The following is an 8,691-nucleotide window of genomic DNA, read 5'->3' on the forward strand; positions in this document are numbered from 1 at the left end:
TAAGTACAAGGAAATTGTGAGTGATGGCACACCATCTACTTTACCTCTAAGGAGAGTCATTAGCCATCAAATTTAATTTGTTCCTGGTGCCTCTCTACCTAATAAAGCAGCGTACAAACTCACCTCGGATCAGAATTTGGAAGTTGCAAGACAAGTTCAAGAGTTGTTGGATCAAGGCCTAATTGAAAAGAGCATAAGCCCATGTGCGGTTCCTATGGTTTTGGCAGCCAAGAAGGGAGGAAAATGGAGGCTTTGTACTAATTCAAGAGCAATAAACTAGATCACAATCAGGTATAGGTTTCCCATACCCCGGATTGAAGACCTAATGGATTGTCTAGGTGGTGCTAGGTACTTCACAAAGTTGGACTTGAAAAGTGGGTATCACCAAATTAGGATAAAGGAGGGAGATGAATGGAAAACAACATTTAAGAAAAATGATGGTCTTTATGAGTGGCTTGTAATGCCATTTGGTCTTTCCAATGCTCCTAGCACATTCATGAGACTCATGAATGAAGTGCTCAAAGATTTCATGGGTAGATTCGTGGTGGTGTACTTAGATGATATTCTCATCTATAGTAAGACAAAGGAGGGCCATTTCAAGCATGTGGAGGCAGTCCTAAAGAGGCTTCATGAAGAGAAGTTGGCTATTAATCTTGAGAAATGTGAATTTTTCAAACAAGAGCTAGTGTATTTGGGTTTTGTTGTATCCAAAGGTTCTTTGAAGATGGATAAAGAGAAAGTTGCTGCTATCTTGAGTTGGCCAACACCTACTACAACCACCGAGGTAAGAAGTTTTCATGGTTTGTCACAATTATATAGGAAGTTCATTAGGAACTTTAGTGGGATTTGTGCACCTTTGTTGGATACTATCAAAGGAGGGGTCAAAACAAAATTCAAGTGGACCCCAGAGGCTGAAAAATCCTTTGAGTTGTTGAAGAAACAAGTAGCTACCCAGCCTATATTGCAATTACCTAGCTTTGAGAAGTTGTTCACCTTAGAATGTGATGGAAGTGGTTTAGCCATAGGTGGAGTTTTGAGTCAAGAGGGCAGGCCCATAGCTTTTTATAGTGAAAAACTTAATGAAGCCAAGAAGAGGTATTCATCTTATGACTTGGATTTGTATACCTTAGTGCAATGTCTTAGGAAGTGGAGGCATTACTTGTTATCTAAGGAGTTTGTGGTGTTTACTGACAACCAAGCCCTTAGTTACATAAATACCCAAGAGAAATTAAGCAATAGGCACTTGAAATGGATGGAATACTTGCAGGCTTTCACTTTCACCATTAAGCACAAGAAAGGGCAGCTTAACAAAGTAGCAGATGCACTTAGTAGAAGGATCATGACAGTCCAAGAAGTACAACTCCATAGCATGGGCATAGAGGCATTCAAAAACCTATACAAAGATGATGAAGATTTTCGTGAAGCATACAAGGTATGTGCACATTTTGATAACCATTTTCATAGCAAGTTTTTAGAATATACTTTGCAAAATGGGTTACTCTTCAAGGGTAATCAGTTGTGTGTTCCCAAGGGATCTATAAGGGAGAATCTCATTCAAGAGAAACACAATGGCAGCTTAAGTGGCCATTTTGGCATGAGCAAGACTTTGGAACTAGTACAAAGATTCTACTTTTGGCCTAAACTTGTCAAAGATGTTACCAGGTATGTGGAGCAATGCATCATATGCATGAAGGCAAAAGGAGGTATGAGTAATACAGGTCTTTACTAGCCTTTACCAATTCCTAACCGTCCATGGGATTGTGTAAGTATGGATTTCATTGTTGGTTTACCCAAAACCAAGCAAGGATTTGATAGTATTTTTGTTGTAGTGGATAGGTTCGGCAAAATGGCACATTTCATTCCTTGTAGGACTACTAATGATGCTAGTCATATTGCTCATTTGTTCTTTAAGGAGATGGTTATGATTCATGGACTCCCTATGAGTATTGTTTCCGATAGAGATGTGAAATTTATGAGTCATTTTTGGCAAACTCTATGGAAGAGGCTCGGTACTAACATGTCTTTCGGTTCAACTTACCATCCTCAAACTGATGGTCAAACTAAAGTGGTTAACCGGATCTTAGGCAACCTCTTAAGGTGCTTTACAAAGGAGTATGGTCAGTCTTGGGATATGGTGATTTCACAAGTTGAATATACATACAATGATAGCAAAAATAGAACAACCGGAAAAAGCCCTTTTGAAGTGGTTTATGGCATGCATCCTAGAGGTGTGTGTGAGTTGAGGAATCTTGGAGACTTGGATAAGAGGAGTGGACAAGCTGAAGACTTTGTTCAAACTATGAAGGAAATTCAAGACCAAGTTAGGGAAACTATCCAAGAGAACACTCAAAAACTCAAGGCTAAATTGGATGAAAAGAGGAAAGATATACAATTTGCTGTTGGTGATTATGTCATGGTACATTTGAACAAAGCAAGACTCCAAAAAGGTGTTCCTACCAAGTTCAAATGAAGAGAATAGGACCGTGCAAAGTTTTGGCTAAGTATGGTGAAAATGCTTACAAGGTAGAACTTCCTTATGATTTGGGCATCTCTCCAATTTTTAATGTTCAAGATTTGATAGTTTTTAAGGGTGATATATCTTAGACTCCTGTAGATGTTCATGGAGATGTGGAAGTTGCTGCTACACCACAGGTCACAAAGTTGGAAGCGAAAAAGGTTTTAGGAACAAGACCCAAAAAGGCTACTAGGCACAAGGTGTATTTTGAACACCTCATCAAGTGGAAGCGTAAACCTGACTCAGAGGCTACTTGGGTGGCTAAAGCTGACTTCAAGAAGCTGAACATTCCATTGGACCTTCTTCAAACTAAAAATGCTTGACTTTCCCCAAGGGGGTAAGTATGGTGCAAGAGCACCTAGGTAGGCTAGTTTGTACCTAGTGCTTATTTCTTGTCATTTTGGCTTGTAGTGATGCTAGCCACATCACTAGTGGTTTAATAAGACCTAATAGGTCCTTAGGTAAGGTTTCATTAGTTGCTAAGTGGGTTTTTGCTCCTAAGATGCTGTTATGCCAAAAAGTTTCTCAACAAGGGTTAGGTTGACCAAAGTGGTAAGAAAGTTGACCAAGGGTTAGGTTGACCTATATAAGTCCATTCTTGATTAGTTTCAGGGGTTGGCAAGTTTAGTGCCCATACATGTACGGATTTTGTGTGCTTTTTTCATGGCAGCCACTTGGTAAATGAGCATTTTGGTGTTGAATATGGTTGGAAGTCTGGTTTTTCTTGTTTGGAATAGTTATATGCATTATTTTTAATCTTTTTCACATGCTCAAGTTGATAGTATAAGCTTTGTTAATACTGTACATAAGTTTTTTGAAGTTTTTACCAGTTTTCTAGTTTATAGCAGCAGTTTGAATTAAATGGACTCTTTCTCCATTTTCCACCATTGAAACCTCATGATACTGTGGGATTTGGAGGAAGATACAATGTACATTATGTTACAAAAAGAAGGGCTCTTAAATATGAAGGAAAACAATTGTTTGTTGATGCCCTAGGAAAGAAAAGTGTCTTGGCTAGTGGAAATATCGCTGTAACCAGCAACATATCACGTGTTGGGTGATTGAAAATGTGAAAACAAGTATGGAAAGTGGTAGGGAATGTTCCTATAGTACTCTTGGTGCAATTGGAGGTGATGGTGTGCTCTAGAAAGAAAGTTATGCAAGATTTTGCAAAATCGGGTTCAAAAACTACTTCTAGCTTTAGTTTTTAGCATTTTTGTGTTTTGGGTGTTTGGCATATGGTGGAGGTCTAAACGTGGTGGAATAATCTCTGTTTTTGAAAAGGGTATTCATATCCCTAATTTTTTTTAGGATTTTTATGTAGGTTTTGTGAGCAGCACACAATTTTAAGTGTTGAAACCCTCTTTTCTTGGTTGTATGACAGCAGCATTTGTAAAAGTCTTTGTGTGAACTTGTAAGATCTTCTATTGAAAGTTGTTTCTTGGCTTGATAATGTCAATATGAACATGTTAAGGAAGTAGAAAGGTCTTCAAGGATGAAGGAAGTTGGAAAAACACAAGGTCTATGTTCTAGCTTGTTTTGGCAACATTATAGCAGCACTTTGCCAACTTGTTTGTAAAGTTGGAAAATCTTTCTAAAGTGTTTTATTTTGGTTTGAACATGATTAAAAAAATCTTGATGAAGCATGGGAAGACCACCAAGAACCTCAAGAAAGGCTGGAGAGCATATTGTGGCCAATTACCTAGGAAGCACCTGGCAAGCCATGTGGTGAATGAAAATTTCAGTCACCTATGAAGTTGTACTTTGTTTCAGTTGGTGTCACAAGGTGAATGGAGTGGATCTTGGATTGATCCAAGGTTGTTGAGTGGGTAATCACCATCAAGGTCAAAGGAATGACCTATAAGCCCTAGGAAAGGACTAGGTAGCAAGAGCAAACCTTGTGGTTACATCAATAAGTTTTGTTTGGAAGCACACTCTGCTAGAAGTGAGAAACTAGAAGATCAACACAGTTGATACATTCCTTGAAAGAGGTGGCGACTCTATGCAATAAAATTTCAATTGGTAGCTCTGCTAAGGGAAAGTACTCAAAAGGAAATGATTTGATTCATGGACAATATGTACTATGATCAAGAAGAGGATCTATGTTATACCATGGAGGAAGCACAAATACACCCCTTAAATACTTTTTTCAATTTGCAAAGATATGAAGGCCACATCACATTTGTTCATAAGGATGGTGAATATTTTTTGGGAAGTACCTTCAAACATCATGCCTCCACACAAGGAATTGATAAGAAAATTTCATGAGTTGGGAATCTTGCCAAATGATCCTGATTTGAAGATTTTCTTTCAAATATTATAAGAAGATGATGAAAGTCCAAGTTATGTATCTCCTTTGGATGCATTTTTTAACTTAGAAAAACAAAAAGAAGAATCTGCAATACATTTTTTCACGAGGATGTTTAATGCCTATCAAGAAATACCTTTGGAATGCAGACCTCCATCCTCTGATCTTCTCAACAAAATGCAAGAACTAGGTCTCTTATATGATCATCAATTTCTTATCTTTCTCAAACTTATGGATAATGAACTGGTTGCACAAGAGAATGAATGCAAGACTGAAGTAACATATGAGCCAAATGATGTTTCATACTTGAATGGAGAAGAGGTTTTTGATCAGTCTAAAGGAGAATCCAATTATGATGATACTTGTATAACAACAAATATCAATGAATGCAAAAAAGAGGAAGAAGATTCTCTCAGTGTGGAAAAAATTTCAGCCTTGTTAGATCTGGAATATTGTAAACATGTTGAGCGAAATGGTCCAAATTTTTTCTCAATTCACCAGGATGAGCAAGTTGATGGATCAATGCATTCTCAAGGGGTACTGGATGAAGGAGATGGTAATTTATAGGAATCATATACTGAAGATTAAAGAGAATTACATATGGTGTATGAACAAGAGGAAGTTTCAAGAGATAATCAAGATATTAGTCTTGTTGATGAAATATCTGATGACCCGGATGAAAATTCTCATGAAGGTATATTTGAATTCTGTATGTTTATGAACCCATTGTTTGAAGAGGAAGTAGAGGACGATATGTTTGAGTTCTCTATGTTCTTAAATCCATTGTTTGAAGAGGATCTTTTATGTAATCAAATCCATCAGCATAATGATGAAGATAATAGGTCTAATGATAATTTTGAAGTTGATGAAACTCATGACATACATTTAGAAGGTGAGTCATCTTCCAATTCATCCTATGAGCAGCAATTGTATCAAACATGTGAAGATGATATAGAATCAACCATGCATAATGAAGAGATTGTATTGAAGGATAATTATGAAAACCTTCCAAATGCCTCATCTAATCAAACTCTTGATAAAAGGGAAGCAATATCCTATGAATTTGAGCCATCTTTGAAACTTGCTTGTGAAGTGAAACATCATCTTGAAGATAGGGTAGATTGTGTGCAAGGAGATACTCGAAACCTTGTTCTAGATATTTTTATAGCTGATCAAATATATGGGGATTCTTGATTCAATGGAAATCATGGTATACCTAAAGATTTCTCAAAGACAAAATGAAGGTCAAATACCAAAAATCGCATTGATGAAGCAATGACAATTGTCTATAAGGATGATGTGTGTAATACAATGATGTTCAAAGTGTTAAATGATCAGAGTTATGTGTTCAATAGAGGAAATAAGTGGGGCTCACTTTTGGGGGCCTTGGGGCCACCCAAGTTCACCTATTTCCCATCTTTGTAGTTTGAGTGATGGACTTACGAGTTTGTTTACTACTAGTGCTTCTCTTTCCTTTCCACAATATCGACACTTAACTATCCGAGTATCTTCTCCACTGAGCATATTTGTCCCTTTGTCATTTTGTTGACTCTCATAAAACCATCTCCGTGCCTCTATTTTTTTTTGTGTTCCTCCTCCCAATAGCTATTCATTCCTTCTACCCGCACTCTTCCCCAAACTGTTCTATGTCCGTTGTTTTTGTGTGTTGTAATTCCCAAGTAAAAACTCCCTTCGTGTCTTTCCCTTCAATGATACTTCTTGTTGTTGATGAAGTATATTTGATGACCATTGCTCGCTACTTGCATTTTATGATTTGTATGATTCCATGCCCTCTCCTTTCTTCGATATATATCCCTTATGTATTGTGTTCAATGGCAAAGGTTACATTCCAAGGGATATAATTTAACGACACCTCTCCCTCCACGTAAGTCCATTTGGTTTTCCTAATTGCTATTATAATAATCGTTATACATTATTAATAATGGAACTAAAATTCAATATTATCTATCATTGAATAATTAATATTATTATTTATTTACTAATATTATCATTTGTTTGAGTAATCATTAAATCTTTTATTTTTAATGTTGATGAATATATTTATTATCTACCAACTAAATGAGAACTAATTATATTTTTAATGTTCATCAATATATTTTTTGATGAATAACTAAATGAACATTCTAATTATTTATGTTTACATATATACATCATTTATTTATTATTTCTATATTCTCTCAGTTGTTCATCCACAGAGGCGTGTTATTTCTTTCATGGTAGACTTTCAATTTTGACCCATTTACTGCATCGGGCACTTCCTTCCCATTGAGTGTCCCTAAATTTATTGCTCCATTATCACCCACTTAACAAATTTTGTATGGCCCAACCCATTTCACTTTAAATTTTCCTTGTCTGATCTCATTAAGCCCATTATACTTTAAAACTAATTAGCCAGGTTGAAATTTGTTCAACTTCAAGTGCTTATCATGTCATGCCTTCCGCCTATTCTGTGTAACTTCTGTGGCCCATTTTACCTATAGAAATCACTCATCAAGTTTATTTAAATTATGTAGTCTTTCCCTCAGGCCTTCCATATCTCCTAGCTTATTTTCGATCATGATTCTTAAACTTGGTACCATGAATTCCGTCAACTGCCACTCCTTGCTATCAATAACTGTATTCTTGACTCTAGAACCTTCACTTCGTACTACTAAAATTTTTATTAAGCCCTTCCTTTTTGTTTCCTGTGCAGATCGTACAATGTGTTTTCCTTGATGCTGGCACCTTTCTACTAAATCTATAGTACGGTGTAACCTTTTCTTTCTGCACGGTCTGTTCACTGTGTACCGTAAGGTGGAATCTTTCCTTTTGCTAGGTTTGTATAGTATGTTCTTCCTCTTGTATTGGTCGTACGATATGTTATTTCCTTCAACTTCAGCCATAACCACCTTTTCTTCTTTCACTTCTCTATATTCCTTTGGACATTCATTTTCCTCTCCTTTATTACCTTCATTGACCCCTAACATATTGCAACTCAGAAAGAGCTCGTAATCCTCCATTTGCCAATGGAGTAGGCTATTCACCAAGTCCAGGTCATCATCGTTAGACCCTCCTTCCAATCTCAATATTCCTCTTCGTCAGGTTCCATTCTTTTCTTCCCCTCGTCACCCCCTCTGCCTTTGCCTTCAGAATCTGACGAGGTTGTCTCCTCACCTACCATTCATGTGTGTAAGTCAAATACCAATCTTCGACCTCTGCCTTCTGTAGACAGGGTATTCCATTTTCAATCATGTTTCACCTTCACCTATACAACCAGCCCCCTTCGAGGATGGCGTCATACCCTTTTCTTTTTAATAGGGTGACCAAAAAATCCAATAAGAACGGTTGCATTCTGATGGTTATAGGTTGCTCCATCAAGGTCTCTAAAGGCTTGATTCCATGCTGATTGACAATGAGTAGTTGAAATGTAGGTGGCCACAACGTAGGTTGTCCCAACTTTTTCCATATATCCTCTGATAGTACGTTTATTCCTGACCCTATGTCTATGATTGTGTCTGTGAGTATGGTTCCCAGGATACCCATCTCTACTACTGTCGGATGTCTTCCCATAGTGAGTGCCAGAAGCATTGGGTCCATTGCAATCATTCTGCTGCCATTCTTTCCTATCTCTTTCATTGCTTTCGGGAGTGGTGTCATGTTCAATATCACCGTTTGTAAACAAGGCATTGTAAGAAGGTCATTTAGTTCCATAGGAACTTCCATTTGCATTACTTGCCTTATAATATTTTGTTCTACCATGTTCCTCTTCAAGGTGCCAACAATGTCTTTTGTTTGTGATTTCTCGGCTTCCATTTGTTTTTCCAATTCCACTCGTGCTTGCTGCAACCTCTTCTTTTCTTCCTCTCCA

The sequence above is a fragment of the Cupressus sempervirens genome, chromosome 4 (assembly GCF_028749045.1).
Source record: "Cupressus sempervirens isolate cs-2001-9-10 chromosome 4, ASM2874904v1, whole genome shotgun sequence".
NCBI lineage: Eukaryota > Viridiplantae > Streptophyta > Pinopsida > Cupressales > Cupressaceae > Cupressus > Cupressus sempervirens.